Here is a 19,156-nt window from a genome sequence, read left to right as displayed (position 1 = left end):
ATTTGGGTATCTGAGCGCTTGACTCAAAGATTGCCTTTTGCTCTTCCTGAATATGAGACTACAAACCCTACTATTACTGGGAATGGTAATCCAGGTTGATTCATTCATCTTGTGATCTATTGTCAAATCCTGGCCCGTACCCATGCCAGTTCATAGCAATTCTACTATTTTGCCAACCTTTTTCTCTACCTCCTGTTTGTGTGATGTGCCCTGTTTCCAGATGGAGAAATGCCCAAACGGTATGCTGCCATTAACTTTTCTCTGTCGCATACCTTATGTTTTACTGTTAACAACTCTTCCCTGCCCTGCGATTGGTTGCGTAGAGCCACATTTCAATATTGAATATAATAAAAGCTCCAATGTGAGCAATGTACCCATTTTGCATCTGGCTTTCTATTAGCATATCAAAGGATAGATTTAGTTCAAGAACAAATTGAAGCACTGTATCATATGACACAGCTGTCATGCGTTTTCTCCTTTAGAGGTTTATGCATTATTCCTTTGCAAGCTAACTTTTCTCAGCATTTTCAACAGAGCAAAGAAATCTCGAATATTCTGAAAGTGGTCCATGAAAACAGAGCGACTATCAAGACAATTGCTGATGCAGTTTGCCCTAGATCATTTTTGTCACTGTCATGTGGAGTCATAGTATCCAGAGACAGGCAACATTCCTTTAGCTCGGACCAACCTATAACATGGGGCCCTGTGAGGATAGGGTAACCCTATGACCGGTATGTCCGAGTTTACATGAGAATGACCTAAGACAGGAGCAATGACAAGATTGACAAGACACCCAGATCTAGAAGAGTCATTTTATTAAACAAAAAAGGGAGAGATGTAGGGAGCCTTCCTGTGGTGAACCAGGATACTGTGCATGTGCAGGCTTTGCACATGGCATCAGTTGGCCAGCAATACGCTAATGAGGGAGCAGTACCATGCTCATGAGGTGATTACTGCTCCGCCAATCCCTGAAGGACAATTAGCATACCCTCAGCCTGCTGTCTATATAAGACGAGCGCTCTTGCTGCTTGAGGTCCCCGTATCAGCAAAATGAGGTGGGGTCCTGCAATAAAGGGTGGTAAGAAGGATCCGACGGTGTTGCTTCTTCCTTGCAGGACGAGGTAGGTGTGACACGGATGGAGATATTAATGATATAAACTCCCTGACTAACAGGAACCACTAGAAGCAGGGAATTCCAGATGATTCTGACAGGCTCCAAGCTTCTGATCCCATGGGTGGAAGGCTCAGATTAATTCTATCTCTTCAACGTACCTACTCAACTCCTACCAAGGACTCAGTCAGATTTCCCAGGGTCGACATATTTCTTCCTTTTCTATATATCAAGACAGAAGGCCATCTTCATTCTCTCCATCTCCGGGCTTTTCATCCTCTTTGTTCTCGCTCCCAAATTGCTGTTTGCTCTGAAATAGAGGACAATTAGTAAAACGTATAGGTACTGAAGGAATATATGAGAGGCATTTGCAGACATGACAACACTTGTGACATCACAGGAGAAGCTAGGGCTATCCAGGATACAAGAGATTTTTCATGGAGGGCCTAATGATGATGTAACTGGACTACATCTAAACAGCTTAACTTACATTGAGCAGTTTCAAAAGTGCCTTTTCTAGGTATGTCTCATGTGACACAGGAGAAACCTTTATGTACTTTATCTCTCTAAAGCTAGAGTCTGCTCTTTGATTCAATAGTGGTGACATGCTCTGAATGGAGAAAGTTAGTCAGGGTCCTGACATGGGTAGAAATGATCTAGGAACTTGGAGAACAGGACTTATTCCCAGGTCCATTCCTGTGATATACAGTTCAATTTTCTAGGATTTCTCTGTTTTGTAAAGGCCAGTATATTCCCTACAGACCTTTAGGTAAATGAAAATTATATTCACTTTCTTATTGTACATTACTTGATAGTGGACTTTATAAATATTCCTGAATGTGTACTCATAAATTCTGTTTTCCTATTCCATTTTCTGCAATGATTTTGGCAAAGAAGTGGGCCCAGCTATAGAGTGAGTATAACAGTGTAAATACTGTATACCTACTTCACATTATAAACTCACAAATCCTTATTTTATCCAAAGATTACCAGACATCAATAAAGCAAATGTCCACATGGACTATACATTTCATTTCTCTTGTCAAATTTGATATCTGTACTACACTACCTTCCTGTATTCCCATGGCCAGACTTGAAGGTTTTATATGTGTTATCATGATTCTTTCTTAAGGCCAAAAATAAGAAACAGAAGCGTTGGCAGGGTGAAAAAAGCTTGAGGAACAGTGAAACCTCAACTTCAATACCTTCATAAGTACAGGAGGGATTCTATTTGACATTGTCATTTGTAAATTCTACATTATTGACCTAGTTGCACAGAATTCATGCGAACATTCCACCTAACCACATAACCAAATAGCTTTAGGAGGCAAATATATATATATATATATTTATATATATATATATATATATATATATATATGCCACCAAAACTAGATAAGAGTAATGAAGCTAAGAAGTGCATTCTGCCAGGAAACAGATAGAGATATGTTCTGAGAGACACAGCTAGAACATGTCAGATAAAGAAGTGAATGCTAGTGGCAAAGCAATGGCTTGAAATGTACCTCTTGTTGGTAGATTCTGAGAAAGGATAACAAGAGCTGAAGGAGCTTTGAACCCCATAAGAACAACAATGCCAATGAACCACAGCTTTCTGGTACTAAACCAATCAATATTCAAAGACAGTACTTGGACAGACCTATGCATCCAACTGCATATGAGGCAGAGGATGGTCTTGTTGGGCACCAATGGAAGTAGAAGGCCTTGATCCTCCCTTTGTTTGACTTGCAGTTAAAGGAAATGTGAAGGTAGAATAAGGTGGTTTATAGAAGAAGTGGAGAGGGACCCGTTAGGGATCATATGGAAGATAACTCTTAAAGGAAATAATATTTTAAATGTAATATAGAATGTTACATGTTTAAGAAAACAAATAAAATTTGTAAAAAATAAAAAAATATAAGAAATAAGTGAAAAGTAATCTGCCAGCTAAACACAGCTGTTGACTCAGAAATCTAGATATAACAGTGGAAAGGTGAGATGGTGAAGTCTCAAGTAGAAGCACTTCTCTCTCCCAGATATCAGTGTCTGACACAAACTGCACAAAAGATTTCTAAAGCATGGAGGAGCTTACTCTGAGCTAGGGACACAATGCTTTTCCGTCCTTTCTTCCTTAGGTCCTTTTTGTTCTTGGCAAAAAGAATAAAGACCATACACTCTGAGGAAAGCAACTGTGTCCTTCCCATCACATGGGTTTTGGAATAAAGAAATGAATGATATAAATTCTCTGAATTACAGGAACCATAAGAACAGTGAAGTCCACATTCTTCAGATAGGAACCCAGTTCCTGATTCCCATATGTGGAAAGGTCAGATCAATGCTATCTGTTCAGCAATACCACTCAAACCCTACCAAGGCATCACTGGGCTTTCCCAAGCACACATATTTCTTCCTCTTTTTAGACCAAGACAGAAGGGCAGCTTTCTTCTCCCCATTTCTGATCTCTTCATCCTCTTTGTTCCAACTCCCAAATGGCGGTTTACTCTGAATTAGATGCCAATTACTAAACCCTAGGGGTACTGGAGGAATACCCGAGAGGCAGATGTAGACTTGACAACACTTGAGACATCACAGATGAAGATAAAGCTCTCCAGGTTACAAGAGATTTTTCAGGCAGGGCCTAGTGATGATGTCAGTGAGAACTGCCATGGGCTACCTGCTAAACAGCTTTCCTTACATTGACCAGATTTGAGGGTGCCCTTTACTGGTATATCTCCTGAGATTCAGTGGCAACCTTTATGTATTCCATCTCTCTAAACTAGAGACTTCTCTTTGCTCTATTAGTGGTTACATGCTCTGAATGGAAAATGTTAGTCAAGGGCTTGGAATGGGTAGAAAAGATCTTGTAACATGGAGTGGAGGAGATTCTTCTGGATATTAATTTTATTCCCAGGTACAATCCGTGAAATACAGTACAATTTTGTAGGTTTTCTCTGTTTCCCAAAGGCCAGTTTTTTTCCTTACAGACCTTCAATTGAATTAATATTGTATTTCACTTTCTTATTGTACATTCCTCAATATATGACTTTATAACTATAACTGAATGTGTACTCAAAAATTTTGTTTTCCAATTCCATTTTCTGAAATGATTTTGGCAACAAAAGTGGCCAGGCTACAGAATGAGTATAACAGTATAAATATTGTGTACCTACTTGAAATGATTAAGTCCCAAATCCTTATTTTATCCCAAAATTACCAGACATCAGTAAAGCAAAGGACAACATGGACTATAGAATTCGGTTCTCTAGTCCCATTTGATATCAGTCCTGCATTATCTAACTTACTTTGTTCCCGTGGCCAGACTTGACGATTGTGGATGTTTTACCATGATTCATTCTTCAGGAATAATTAGATAGAAAAGAAAGGACAGGGCGAGGAATGGCTTGAGGTCCAGGGAATCCTCAACTTCAATATGTTCATAAGAACAGGAGGGAGTCTACATGGCATTGTCCTTTGTGGATTCTACATCCTTGACTTAGTTGCAAAGAAACCATGTGAAAATTCTGCCTATCCACGTAGTGATAGGAGCCACCCAAAGGAGAATATATATATATATATATATATATATATATATATATATATACACATATATAAATATATAATTTATATATATAAATATATTTTTTTCAAAATCATATATATGAGCTAGATAAGATTGATGAAGCTAAAAAGTACATTCTTCCAGGAACTATTATATATTTATATATATATATGTATATGTATATGTATATATGTATATGTATATATATATATATATATATATATATATATATCCATCCTGAGAGACACAGCTAGAGCATATTACATACAGAAGCGAATGTCTTCCTGTAAAAACATAAAAATAAAACAGTAAAATTTTCTTTTACCCTGCTAACTCTGGCACCGATGTGTCTGAAATTCTTTGCTAGATATCTTGGCAGACACACCTACCCATTACTCAGATGCACAGTGTTTCGTGCCACCACACACATTCCTATACTCAAATTCTCATATAAAAAACACACAACACAATAATCTTTGATCCAGTTGATTAGATATAATTGCTCACTTAAATATACAAAGCTGGGTACCATTCATCCTTTAGGAACATTAATAACGACCTGTAAATACACAGAACAGAATCTTAAGTTCACCTACCATGGCTTCTCACTCTGTCATCTTCCTTTCTCTCTTTTTCCATCTAGTCTCCTCCTCTTCCTTCAAACATCTCTCACGTCCATTCTTCCTTCTCCTCCCATGGTAACACTCCTTCTATCCTGTTCCTGCCACTCACATATACTGTACAAATTCAATGGAGAGATAGTTCTGGTGAAGGAATCTGTGTTCTGATTACAGGACTATGCAGCTGATCTTGGGGCAGTGGAATTAGGATCAAACACAGATAACTTCAGTGCAAACCACAACATCAACCCTAATGGCAAACCAGTGAACAGAAAACAGACTTCTTGTTGGTATGTTTTGAGAAAGGATTAAAAGAGGTGAAGGTGCTTTCAACCCCATAAGAACAAGAATGCCAATGAAACAGAGCTTTATTCAAAGTAGACCAATATTCAAAGAATTTACATGAACAGACCTAGGCTCCAACTGCATGTTACAGAGGATGGCCTTGTTGGGCAACAATGGAAAGAGAACCCTTGGTCCTTGCTAGGTTTGACTCCCAGTTCAAGTGAAAGTCCAGGGGCAGTAAGGGGGTTTATAAGAGAAGGGTAAGGGGAGTGGTAATGGATCTTATAGTCAGGAAACTGGGAAAGGAAATAATATTTTCAATGTAAATTTAGAAATATCCAATTAAAAAAGCAATAAAATTTGTTAATTTTTTTAAAAAAATGAAAGAAATAAAAGAAAAGAAATCTGCCAGCCAATCACACCTATTGACTCAATATTTTAAGGGGTCACTGTCAGGGAATGGTAGTCAGAGTAATACTAGTGAAAAGAGTGATATGATGTAGTATCATCTAGAAGCACTTCTCCGTTCCAGATATCAGTGCCACACACGAACTGCATTATTAGAATTCAATGCATGGAGGAGTTTACTCTGTGCTGAGGACGCAATACTTGCCTTACCTTTCTTCCTTAGGACCTTTTCCTTCTTGACAAAAGGATAAAATCTATGAGCTCTCAGGAAAAACTATAGTGCCCTTCCCAAAGTCTGGCTTTTGGGATAAAGAAAAGAATTATGTAAACTATCTGTCTTCCAAGAAACATAACAAGCAGTGAAGTCCACATACTTCTGAGAGGCTCCCTGTTCATGATTCCCATATGTGGAAAGGTCAGATCAATGCTATCTCTTCAGTGAACCTACTCAACACCTACACAAGGCTCAAGGAGCTTTCCCATTGACAACGTATTTCTTCCTTTTTTTATACAAGGACAGAAGGCCAGCTTCCTACTCCCCATTTCTGATCACTTCATCGTCTGTGCTCTCCCTCCCAAATGGCTGCTTACTTCACATCAGAGGCCAATTAGTAAACCCTAGAGGTACTGAAGGAATATCTGTGAGGCAGTTGCAGTCATGACGCTTGTGACATCACAGTAGAAGCTAGGGCTCTCCAGGATACAAGAGATTTTTCAGAGAGGCCTAATGATGATGTCACTGAGAACCACCATGGTCTACCTGCTAAACAGCTTTCCTTACATTGACCAGATTTGAGTTTGCCCTTTCCAGGAGTGTCTCCTATGAGAGTGGAAACATTTGCATACTACATCTCTGTAAAGCTAGAGACTTCTCTATGCTTCACTAGTGGTTAATGCTCTGAATGGACAAAGTTAGTCAGGTGCTTAAGCATGGCTAGAAATGATTTAGGAACATAGAGAGGAGGTGATTCTTCTAGATAATATTTTATTCCCAGGTTCATTCCTGTGACTTACAGTTCAATATCTCAGGTTTTTCTCTATTTCCCAAAGGCCAGTATTTTGCCTACAGTCTTTAATTGAATGAATATTGCATTTCACTTACTCATTGTACATTCCTTGATAAGAGACTTTATTTACATTCCTGTATGTGTACTCAAAAATTCTGTTTCTAATTCCATTTTCAGCAAAGCAAAGGACAAAATGACTATAGAATTCAGTTCTCTAGTCCTATTTGATATCAGTATTACACTATATACCCTCCTGTGCTCCCATTGCTAGACTTGAGGGTCGGATGTTTTACCATGATTCTCTCTGGAAGGCCAAACATAAGATACTGGGGATGAGCAGAAAGAAGAATGGCTTGAGGACCAGTGAAACCTCAATGTCAATAGGTTCATAAGAACAGGAGGTTGTCTATTTCGCATTCTCATTTCTGAACTCTACATTCTTGATCTAGTTGCTCAGAATCCATGTTACCATTCCATAAAAAAATGAAAGAAATAAAAGAAGAGAAAACTGACAGCTAATCATACCCATTGACTCATAAAAGTTAAGTGGTAGTCATTGGAAATATTAGTACAAAGACTGAGATGATGAAGTCTCAACTAATAGCACTGCTGCTTCCCAGACTGCACTATAGATATCCAAAACATGGAGTAGTTTACTCTGAGCTAAGGCACAATACCTGTCTCTCCCTTTTTCTTTAGGACCTTTTTCTTCTAGTTAATAAGAGTAAAGGCCATGAGCTCTCAGAAAAACTACTGTGCCCTTCCCAACACTTGGCATTTGGAATAAAGAAATGAATGATATAAACTCTGATTTCCAGGAACCATAATAACAGGGAAGTCCACATGCTTCTGAGAGGCTCCCAGCTCCTTATTCCCATAGGTTGGAAGCTCAGATAAGGGCTATGTCTTTAGCAATCCCACTAAATTCCTACCAAGTACTCACTGAGCTGTACCAAGGACCATGAATTTCTTCCTTTTTTTTTAACAAGACAGAAGGTCAGCTTCCTTCGTTCTCCCCATATCTGATCTTTTCATCCTCTTTGTTCTCCCTTTTAAATGGCTGTTTACTCTGAATGAGGGGCCAATTAGTAAACCCTAGAGGTACGAAGGAATATCTGAGAGGCAGTTGCTATCACAACAACACTTGTGACATCACAGAAGATGATAGGGATCTTCATGTTGCTAGAGACTTTTCAGGGAGGGCCTAATGATGATGTCTTTGAGAAATGCCATGGCCTAACTCTAAACAGCTTTCCTTACATTTACCAGTTTCTGGAGTGCCTTTTCCATCTATGTCTCCTATGACACAGGAGAAACCTTTATTTACTCCATCTCTCTAAAGCTAGAGACTTCTTTTTTCCTTCATTAGTGGTTTCTTTCTCTGAATGGAGAAAGTTAGTCAGGCACTTGTAAAGGTAGTAAAGATCTGGGAACATGGGGATGGAGAAGTTTATTCTGTATAATAATTCTATTCCCAGGTCCATTCCTGTGACATACACTTCAATTTACTAGGTTTTTTTCTGTTTCCCAAAGGCCAGTATTTTCCCTATAGACCTTTAATGATTTAATATTGTATTTCATTTTCGTATTGTACTTTCCTTTATAGGAGACTTTACAAATATATATATATATATATATATATATATATATATATATATATATATAGATAGATAGATAGATAGATAGATAGATAGATATAGATATAGATATAGATATAGATATAGATATAGATATAGATAGATATTACTGAATGTGTACTCAAAAATTCTGTTTTGCAACTCAATTTTTTGCAATTAATTAGCAACAAAGCGTGCCAAGCTATAGAGTGAATATAACAGTGTAAATATTATGTACATAATTCAAATGATAAACTCCTAAATTCTAATTTTACCCAAAAATTATGAGACATCAGTAAAGTAAAGGACATCATGGAATAGAGAATGCAGATCTCTAGTTCGATTAGATATCAATTCTATAATATCTACTTTCCTGTGTTCCCAGGGCCAGACCTCACGGTTTTGGAGGTTTTACCATGATTCTTTCTTCAGGCCAAACACAAGACTGAGCAGGATGGTAAGGAAAGAAATGGCTTAATGTCCAGAGAAACCTCAACTTCAATAGGTTCAAAATAAAAGGAGGGAGTTTGATTGCCATTGACCTTTTCTGATTCTACGTTTTTGACCTAGTTGCACAGATTCCATCCTAAAATTCCACCTAACCACAGAGCTGTAGGAGCCACCAAATGTATATATATATATATATATATATATATATATATATATATATATATATATATATATATAAACTTTCCTGAGAGATGCAGGTAGAGCATGCCAATTAATTCCTGCTCTCAAGGTTTGTGTAGCCCTTGTTCACCCTGAGTCAAATATATGCACACAGCGCATCCTGAATATCTTCTAAAAGAACTGTGACACTGAATTCCTTGGAGGAACCCTTAACTCACTTGCAGGCAGACCAACATTCTGATGACTGACTGGTTCCAGGGTCCACTTCATCCTTTCACAACTGGTGTGCTCCTTGACACTCTAAGAAGCAGACATCAGAGATGTGTGTGTGTGTGTGTGTTTGTGTGTGTGTGTCTGTGTGTGTGTTTGTGTGTGTGTGTCTGTGTGTGTGTCTGTGTGTGTGTCTGTGTGTGTGCATGTGTATGCGTGTGTGGTGTGTGTGTGTGTCTGTGTGTGTGTGCATGTGTATGCATGTGTGGTGTGTGTGTGTGTGTGTGTGTGTGTGTGTGTGTGTTAGTCATGGATAAGCTAACCATCCTCACGCAGACTGTCAGGATTTGTTTTATTTTTGATTTCTATTTCCATTTTTAACTCCTGGATGGTTTTGTTCATTCCCTTCTCCTGTTTGTTTTTTTTTTTTTTCCAGTAGTTCTTTAAGGTATTTTTGTGTTTCCTCTGTAAGGGATTCTAGTTGTTTACTTCTGGTGTCCTGTATTTTCTTAAAGGATTTATATATTTATGCTCTCTCACACAGCATCTAGGAGCATGGAATTCTGGGCCAGGATCAGCGAGGTTCAGGTGACAACTAGAAACTGGAAGTGCCCGGTCCCAATGGAAATTCTACCTTTGCCTGTCCTGAGTCCATCAGGCAGGACACTTAGAGCAGAAAAGTTGGTTTTACCTCTGGTTTCAGGCCTGAAGTCACTCCTCAGGCTGACTTTCAGCTCTCCATGAGGGCAGCAACCAGAAATGTTCTGCCCCTACAGCTCCTAGGTCCCTATGCACAGGAGGCCAGATGGAACTTGGTGTTTTTTTTTCTTGAGTCAGTAATGTGAGCACAGTTCTCAGGGGTTTCTGCCCCTCTTATTGTCTAAGCTTTCCACACCCCACACAAGAATTGGTGTAGGATGCAGTTTGGACCAGTTCAGATCCAGGTGCAGTTTGAACTGCAGGGCTCCTTCAGCTTTACTGCTCCTATATTCATGTGTCCAAAGGCACTATAAAGTTTCCTCTTGGGCTAGGGATGTGGGCACAGGTGGGTAGAAGTGGCAGCCTCTACTTTCCTGAGAACTCAGTATTGCCCACTCTTCTGGGTGATCAGCTCTCTGTCCTACAGTGTTTCCTAAAGAGTTTCAAATGTTCATTCCCTATCCTACATGTCTCCAGTCTTTTCAATTCTCCTCCAAAGTGTGTTGTACAAGCCCCTCTGGTCAACGGGAGATACAACAGGCCCCCTCAAACAAAGAGGGCTGCATAACCCCTCTGAAATGTAATCTCAGTGATTTCTCATATTCCACAAATGGATTAAGTCCTGTCCCCTCTCCACAGGAGACTTTAATAACTTCGTCAACTGAAAAAGCAGGGCAGAGAGCTATGTCCATTCTCAAAGACACTCAAAGATGTCCCCCATCTCCATCAAAGTTCCTTATGCAATCTGCTTCGGGTAAAATGAGTTTGAAAACTGATTCTGCTGACAAAGGGGATTTCAGAAATTCCATGTTAAACCAAGAGGACCTTCAAAGTCCTCCACTATCAAAAATGGGCTTCAATCATCACTTATGGTCCAAGGGGGACAAAATACAGTCACAAATCCCCAAGTCAACCTCATAACATACAAAACAGCCCAAGCAGAGACAAAACTTTCTGGATGTACATCATTAGATCAAGGACCATTGCCAGCTTCAGAAGGGGCTCTTGAGAGTTTCACACCCACACAAGATGTGGTAGAAAATTCTGAGTCCACCGAAGGAACTCTTGTGCCTTCTGCACATAACAAATGTGATCTAGCACCCTCACCATCATCCCCAGTGCTTCCAATGTCCCTATACAACAGTGAATTATTCAAATATGCTCTACCACCCATAAGGATCCTCCTGCCTTGTCATTAGGCCCAAAAGAGCCAAGTTTATCACAACAGACAGTCAATGAGCCATGGAAAATCCATATTGATACAATGTGCAATGAAGATAAAACATTCCCTACCTATTTAGGGTACTCCAGGTCATTCTGTCCAAAAGAAGGGGCACCAAAATTTTCCACATATACATCAGAGATGCTAGAATTTCCCAAAACTATGCAGGATTCTCTGAGTGGTACTCTATCTCATAAAGAAACTGTGGGATGAGAAACATCTACTAAAGGCGATCTATCCACAGCCACATCTTTAGAAATGGCTTGTGAAAGTGACACACATACAGAGGATTTTCTTGGACATATTCCATCTGTAGATATCATTATGGATCCAACCATATGTGAAAGAGCAGTAGGGGAACATGATATGCAAACAGCAGTGTCTGTAGCATCCTCAACATCTGAAGAAAGGGATTCCTTGGATTCCATTTGTGCAAAAGAATGCATAGGACCTCCGCAAATTTCACAGGAGGCTATGGGAACTTCCTTATCTCCTGAAGATCAGCCATCTTCCCCAAACTACAGAAGATGGTACACAAGCTTCCAAATGTGCACAAATGATTTACAGTCCTTCTTTACACCCACAAGCAGACCCAGAACATCTGCCAAATACCTCAAAGGCGTGGAATTTTCCAAAATGACGAAGGAATTGTGGAAAGATGCGAATCCTTACAAGGTCATGCTGGACATTCCATATTGTCCCAATATATCCCAACATTTACCATCAGCCGTACAATCCCCATGACCATTGAAATATAAATTTGGTATCTAGAAACTTTACCATCTGCCCAAAGGTCGGTAGGATGTTCAGCAACTTCTCCAAGAGTTCGGTGCACCTAGAGAACAAAAGAACTAAAGCCATCTTCCCAGGGTATTTTCCCAAGAACCACATATTTCTTCTTTTATTTTATACCAAGAAGGCCAGCTTCCTTCCCCACATCTCTGATCTCTTAATCCTTTTTGTTCTCCCTCCCAAATGTCTCTTTACTCTGAATTAGTGGCCAATTAGTAAACCATAGATATAAGAAAGGAATATCTGAGGGGAAGTTCCTGTCAAGACAACAGTTGCGATGTCACAGAAGAAGCTAGGGCTCTCCTGGATACAAGAGATTTTTCAGGCAGGGCCTAATGATGATGTCACTGAGAACTGCCACGGCCAACTTGCTGAACAGATTTCCTTACATTGACCAGATTCAAGGGTGCCCTTTCCTGGAGTGTTTCCTGTGACACAGTAGAAACCTTTATATGCTACATCTCTCTAAAGCTAGAGACTTCTCTCTGGTTCATTAGTGGTTACATGCTCTGAATGAAGAAAGTTAGTCAAGGGCTTGTCATGGGTAAAAAAGATCTAGGAACATGGAGAGAAGGAGATTCTTCTGGAGATTAATTTTATTCCCAGGTCCAATCCTGTGATATAAAGTTCAATTCTCTGTTTCCCAGGTGCCAGTATTTTCCCTACATACCTTTAATTGAGTGAATATTGTGCTACATTTTCTGATTGTACATTCATTGATAGGGGACATTATATATGTTCCTGCATGTGTATTGAAAAAATTCATTTTTTGCAATGAATTTGGCTACAAACGGGGCCCAGCTATAGAGTGAATATAACAGTTTAAATATTGTGTGCCTCCTCCAAATGATGTACTCCCAAATCCTTATTTTATCCATAAATTACCAGACATCAGTTAAGCAAAGGAAGACATGGACTATAGAATGTGGTTTTGTAGTTCTATTAGATATCAGTTCTCTAATATCAACCTTCCTGTGGTCCCAGATCAAGACTTGAGGGTTTTGGATGTTTCACCATTATTCTTTCTTCAGGCCAAACATCAGTTTCTGGGTGATGGGCAGCAAGAAGTAGGGCTTGATGTCCAGTAAAACCTCAACTTCAATAGGTTATAAGAACAGGAGGGAGTCTATTTGGCATTGTCATTTGTGGATCCTATATTCTTGACCTATTTACACAGAATCCAATTTAATATTCCATCAAAATTCATAGTTGTATGAGAAACCAAAAGAATATAAATTATATATATATATATATATATATATATATATAGATATATATAGATATAGATATATAGATATAGATATATAGATATATAGATATATAGATATATAGATATATAGATATATAGATATAGATTAGATAGATATAGAAGATATAGATGATGATATAGATATAGATATAGATATAGATATAGAGATAGAGATAGAGATAGAGATAGAGATAGAGATAGAGATATAGATAGATATAGATATATAGATATAGATATAGATATATAGATATAGATATAGATATATAGATATATAGATATAGATATAGATATAGATATAGATATAGATATAGATATAGATATAGATATAGATATAGATATAGATATAGATATATAGATATATAGATATATAGATATATAGATATATAGATATATAGATATATAGATATATAGATATATAGATATATAGATATATAGATATATAGATATAGATTAGATAGATATAGATAGATATAGATGATGATATAGATATAGATAGATATAGATATAGATATAGATATAGATATAGATATAGATATAGATATAGATATAGATATAGATATAGATATAGATATAGATATAGATATAGATAGATATATAGATAGATATAGATGATATAGATATAGATATAGATATAGATATAGATATAGATATAGATATAGATATAGATGATATAGGTATAGATATAGATGATATAGGTATAGATATAGATATAGATATAGATATAGATATAGATATAGATATAGATATAGATATAGATATAGATATAGATATAGATATAGATATAGATATAGATATAGATATAGATACAGATATAGATAGATATAGATATAGATATAGATAGATATAGATATAGATATAGATATAGATATAGATATACCAGGCACCAAAACTACATAGGTTTGTTGAAGCTAAGAAGAGCATGCCAGGAACTGGATATAGATCTTTCATGAGAGAAACAGCTAGAGCATGTCAAACACAGAAGTGAATGCTACTGGCAAACCAGGGAACTGAAAATGGACCTCTTGTTTGTAGATGTTGAGAAATGATTACAAGAGCTGAATGGACTTTCAACCCAATAAGAACAACAATTGAACTAAGCAGAGCTTTCTGGTACTGAACCAATATTCAAAGACTGTGTATGGAGAGTCCTATGTCTCCAACTTCATACGTAGCAGAGGATGACCTTGTTGGGCCCCAATGGAAGGAGAAGCCCTTGGTCCTCCCTAGGTTTTCAACCCAGTTCAAGGGAATGTCAAGGTGCAGGAAGGGGGTTATAGAAGAAGGTTAGAGGGACTGTTTAGGGATCTCATGCACAGGAACCTGGGAAAGGAAATAACATTTGAAATGTAAATATAAATATATCCAATTAGAAAAAGCAATAAAAATTGCTAAAAAAATAAAAAAAAATGAGAGAAAAAAAGAAAAGTTAACTGCCAGCTAATCACAACTATAGACTCACAAATCTAAAGGGTAACTGTCAGGGAATGGTAGTCAGAGTAATACTCGTGGAAAAACTGAGATGATGAAGTCTCACAAATAGAATCACTTCTCTCTCCCAGATATCAGTCTCACACCCAAACTGCACTATAGGAATCCAGAGCAAGGAGGAATGTACTCTGAGCTGAGGACACAGTACTTTTCTTTCCCTTCTTCCTTAGGACCTTTCTCTTCTGGGAAAAAATATAAAAGCCATGAGCTCTCAGGAAACAACTGGGTCCTTTCCAACACCTGGCTTTTGGAATAAAGAAATTAATGATATAAACTCTCTGACTTCAAGGAACAATAACAAGCAGGGATGTACAGATGCTTCTGGGAGGATTTCAGTTCCTGATTCCCATATGTTGAAAGCTCAGATAAAGGATATCTCTTCAGCAAACCCACTAAACCCCTAACCAGGGCTCACTGAGTTTTCCAATGGACCAAGTATATCTTCCTTTTTCATACAAATACAGAAGACCAACTTCTTTCTCCCCATCACTGTTCTCTTTACCCTCTTTCTTCTCACTCCCTAATGGCTGTTTACCCTGAATTAGAGGCCAATTAGTAAACCCTAGATGTACTGAAGGAATATCTGAAAGGCAATTGCAGTCTGGACAACACATGTGACATCACAGATGAAACTAGGCCCCTCTAGGATAAATGAGATTTTTCAGGCAGGGCCTAATGATGATGTCACTGAGAGCTGCCATGGCCTACCTGCTAAACAGCTTTCCTTACATTGAACAGAGAGTGTCTTTTCCAGGAGTGTCTACTGTGACACAGTTGAAACCTTTACGTACTCCATCTCTCTAAAGCTAGATACTTCTCTTTGCTTCATTAGTGGTTTCATGCTCTGAATGGAGAAAGTTAGTCAGGGGCTTGGCATGGGTAGAAAAGGTCTAGGAACATGGAGCGGAGGAGATTCTTCTGGATAAAAATGTTATCCCCAAGTCCATTCCTGTGACATATATTTCAATTTCCTAGGTTTTCTCTGTTTCTCAAAGGCAAGTATTTTCCCTACAGACCTTCAATTGATGAAATATTGTATTAATTTTTTTCTAAATTCCTTGGTAGGGGACATTATATATATTGCTGAATGTATACTCAAAAATTGTATTCCATTCAATTTTTTTTGCAATGATTATGGCAAAAAAGGGGCCCAGGTACAGAGTGAGTATAACAGTGTAAATATTGTTTACCTACTTCAAATAATAAACTCCAAAATCCTTATTTTTTTCAAAAATTTTCAGACATCAGTAAAGCATAGGATCACATGGAGTATCGAATTTGTTTCTCTAGACCTTTTTGATATCAGTACTACAGTATCAATCTTCCAGTGTCCCAGGGACACATTTGAGGGTTTTGGATGCTTTACCATGATTCTTTCTTCAGACCAAACAAAAGATTCAGGAGGACGGGAAGGGAGAGGAATGACTGAAATCCAGGGAACCCTGAACTTCAGTAGGTTCATAAGAACAGGAGGGAGTCTATTTCGCATTTTCATTTGTGGATTCTACATTCTTGAACTAGTTGCAAAGAATCGATGTTAAAATTCCACCTTACTTCATCACTGAGTGAGCCATCATAGCGTGTGTGTTTGTGTGTGTGTGTGTATATATATGTATATATATATATATATATATATATATATATATATATATATATATATATGCCACCAAAACTAGATAAGATTGATGAAGCTAAGAAGTGCATTCTGCCAGGAACCAGATATGAGACACACACGTCAAACACAGAAGTGAGTGTTAGTGGCAAACCAGTGAACTTAAAATGGACCTCTTGTTGGTAGATTTTGAGAAAGTATTACAAGAGGTGAAGGGGCTTTAATCACATATGAAAAACACTGCAAATGAATCAGTGCTTTCTGGTACTAAACCGATATTCAAAGTAGGTAAATGGACAGAACTATGGCTGGAAATGCATATGTGGCAAAGTATGTCCTTCTTAAGCATCAATGGAAGGACAACCCATTTGTTCTCGCTGGGTTAGACTCACAGGTCAATGGTACGTAAAGGGGCAGTAAGAGGCATAGTAGAACAAGACCAGCATCATGGTTAGGGATCTTATGGGCAGGAAATTGGGAAAGGAAATAACATTTGAATATAAATATAGAAATATCAAATCAATAATAAGGAATAAAATATGGTAAAAAATAAAAAAAAATGAAAGAATTAAAGAAAAGAGCACAACCAACTAATCACACCTATTGATTCAGAAATCTAAAAAGTCACTGACAGGGAATGGTAGTCAGAGTAATAGTAGTGAAAAGGCAGAGACAATGAAGTGTCTACTAGGATCATTTCTCTATCCCAGATAACAGTTTCCGACACAAACTGCACTAAATGAATCCAAATCCTGGAGAAGTTTACTCTGAGGTGAGGACACAACACCTGTTTTTTCCTTCCTACTTAGAAAATTTTCTTCTGTGACAAAAAGAATAAGAGTCATGACATGACCTCTCAGGTAAACAACTATGCCCTTCCTAACTCTTGGATTTTATAAGAAATTAATGGTATAGGCTCTCAGACTTCCAGGAACCATAAAGAGCAGAGAAGTCCAGATGCTTCTGAGAGGCTCCCAACTCCTGACAACCATATGTGAAAGGCTCAGATCAAGACTACCTCTTCAGCCAATCCAGTCAACCCCTATGCAGGACTCACCGAGGTTTCCCATAGACAACGTATTTCTTCCTTTTTTTATACAAAGATAGAAGCTCAGCTTCCTTTTCCCCATCTCTGATATCATCTTCCTCTTTGTTCTCCCTCCCAAATGGCTCTTTACTCTGAATGAGGAGCCAATTAGTAAACCCTAGAGGTACTGAAGGAATATCTGCAATTCAATTGCAGTCAGGATAACACTCGTAACATCACAAAAGAAGCTAGGTCTCTGCAGGATACAAGAGATTTTTCAGGGAGTGCCTAATGATGATATCACTGGGAATTGCAATGGCCTACCTGCTGAATTGCTTTATTACATTGACCAGATTCGAGGGTGCACTTTACAGGAGAGTCTCCTGTGACACAGTAGAAACCTTTACATACTAAAGCTAGAGAGATCTCTTTTCTTCATTATTGGTTACATACTCTGAATGGAGAAAGAAATGGGCTTGGTATGGGTAGAAAAGATCTAGGAACATGGAGTGGAGGAGATTCTTCTGGATAATAATTTTATTCCCAGGTCCATCACTGTGACGTACAGTTCAATTTCCTAGTTTTTCTCTGTTTCCCAAGGGCACGTATTTTCCCTATAGACCTATTAATTGAATGAATATTGTATTACATTTTCTTATAGTACATTCCATGATAGGGGACTTTATAATATTCCTGAATGTGTACTCAAAAATTCTGTTTTCCTTTCCAATTTTTTTGCAATGATTTTGGCAACAAAGTTGGCACAGCTATACAATGAATATAACAGTGTAAATACTCTGTACCTACTTCAAATGATAAACTCCCAAATCCTTATTTCATCAAAAAATTATGAGACATCAGTAAAGCAAAGGACAACATGGACAATAGAATGCGGTTCTGTAGTCCCATTAGATATCAGTTCTCCAATAACTACCATCCTGTTTTCGCAGTGGCAGACTTGCGGGTTTTGGATATTTTATCATGGTTCTTTCTTCAGACAAAACATGACATTCATTTGGATGGGCAGGGAAAGGAATGGCTTCAGGTCCAGGGACACCTCAAAATTACTAGTTTCATAAGAACAGGAGGGAGTCTCTTTGGCATTGTCATTTGTGGATTCTAAATAATTGAGCTTGTTAAAAAGAACCAATGCTAATATTATACCTAATCTCATGGGTGTAGGAGCCACTAAAATATATATGTATATATATATGAATATTATCTCTTATAGCAATATGTATATATGTATATGTATATATATATACATATATATGTATATGTATATATATATACATATATATGTATATATATATATATATATACATCGGCCACCAAAACTAGATAAGAATGTTGAAGCTTAGAAAGGCATGCTTCCAGGAACAGGATATACATGTTTCCTGAGAGACACAGTTAGAGCACGTCCAATACAGAAGTGAAAGCTAGTGTCAAACCAGTGAACAGAGAATGGACCTCTTGTTGTTAGATTTTGAGAGAGGATTACAAGAACTGAAGGGGCGTTCAACACCATAATATCAACAATGCCAATGAACCTGAAATTTCAGGTTAAACAAATATTCAAAGAATGTATATAGACAGACCTAGTGCTCCAACAGTTTATGTAGGA

The 19,156-nt window shown here is 37.8% G+C and overlaps 1 long non-coding RNA gene across 3 annotated transcripts; it reads right to left on the bottom strand.

Moving 5' to 3' along the window:
* Nucleotides 1–801: 801 nt before the first annotated feature.
* LOC134484470 (uncharacterized) lies at nt 802–8,323 on the bottom strand. 3 transcript variants are annotated; one of them, XR_010061931.1, is made up of 3 exons: nt 7,920–8,323; nt 5,264–5,404; nt 802–1,421 (listed from the first exon to the last, which is right to left on the bottom strand). It is a non-coding gene; the product is annotated as an uncharacterized LOC134484470 (long non-coding RNA). The 3 variants fall into 3 exon arrangements; XR_010061930.1 differs by having other exon boundaries at nt 7,931–8,315; XR_010061932.1 differs by lacking the exon at nt 5,264–5,404 and having other exon boundaries at nt 7,931–8,323.
* Between the last annotated feature and the right edge of the window lie 10,833 nt (nt 8,324–19,156).

Source organism: Rattus norvegicus, chromosome Y, assembly GCF_036323735.1.
Source record: "Rattus norvegicus strain BN/NHsdMcwi chromosome Y, GRCr8, whole genome shotgun sequence".
Lineage (NCBI taxonomy): Eukaryota > Metazoa > Chordata > Mammalia > Rodentia > Muridae > Rattus > Rattus norvegicus.
Note: the sequence above shows the minus strand (reverse complement) of the source record. Positions and strands in the feature narration are given on the sequence as shown.